Source organism: Arachis duranensis, chromosome 4 (assembly GCF_000817695.3).
Source record: "Arachis duranensis cultivar V14167 chromosome 4, aradu.V14167.gnm2.J7QH, whole genome shotgun sequence".
NCBI classification, from domain to species: Eukaryota; Viridiplantae; Streptophyta; class Magnoliopsida; order Fabales; family Fabaceae; genus Arachis; species Arachis duranensis.
The window spans coordinates 109,288,576-109,289,535 of NC_029775.3; positions in this window are offsets into that span (position 1 = coordinate 109,288,576).

Below are 960 nucleotides of genomic sequence, written 5' to 3' on the forward strand. Positions count from 1 at the left end.
ATATAAACCAACAAAATAATTAAGCCAAAAAATTAATCACTCAAACATAGTGTATCAACACTTGTATTATTACTTTTAAGAATAATTCTCCACATACAAACGTTTTTTTATACAAGTCATTACAAGTCATTTATATTAACGCGCTTCGAACCGTTACTGCACGTTTTCACTGCACCTTCTTCTTCTTGTTGTTGCATGTTCTTCTTCCTCTTCCTCTTCTTCTTCTTATTCTTTTCTTTCGTTTCTTGTCTTCTCTTTTTCCTTCTTCATTTACGTGCTTTTATCTTTGTTTTCTTTCTTCGTTATTCTCGATTTTCATTGTTTTTTTACATCAAGCTCTGAAATCGTTTTTGAAGAAGAAGAAGAAGCAGAAGATGAGGAGGAGAAAAAGAAAAAGTTCTGAATTATGCATAAGGTGTACTTCAACGAATTTTGGATGTATTTCTTAACTCCTTTGGGTGTAGTTTTGTAATCCTTTTGGTGTATTTCTATAATCGTTTGGGTGAATTTCTGTAACCGTTTGGGTGTATTTCTGTAATAGTTTGGGTGTATTTCTGAAGTTCCATTATCTTCAAATTTGGTAAGAAACTCGTTTTCATGGAGGAAGAAGAAGAGTTGTTCATAATGTATGGTGAGTAGCGCGCTTTGAAAACAGGAAGTGGTTGAATAATGTGCGTTTATTTACTCTTGAATGTGGGAGGGTAATGCGTTTGTTTTGTTGGACTTATACCAACGGACTTATAAGACTTGTAAACTAAAAAAACTTGTATATGTAGCAAGCCTCTACTTTTAAATTTTATTATTAGTTATGTTTAAATGCTTAAATTCTTACTTTTATCCTATTTTGAATGGCCTATTTTGACAATAATATCTTAACATGAAGAATGCTAAATGACTTAGTATTTTTTTTATTATACATGAACATAATTTGATAATGTATTTATGTATAAATATATATTA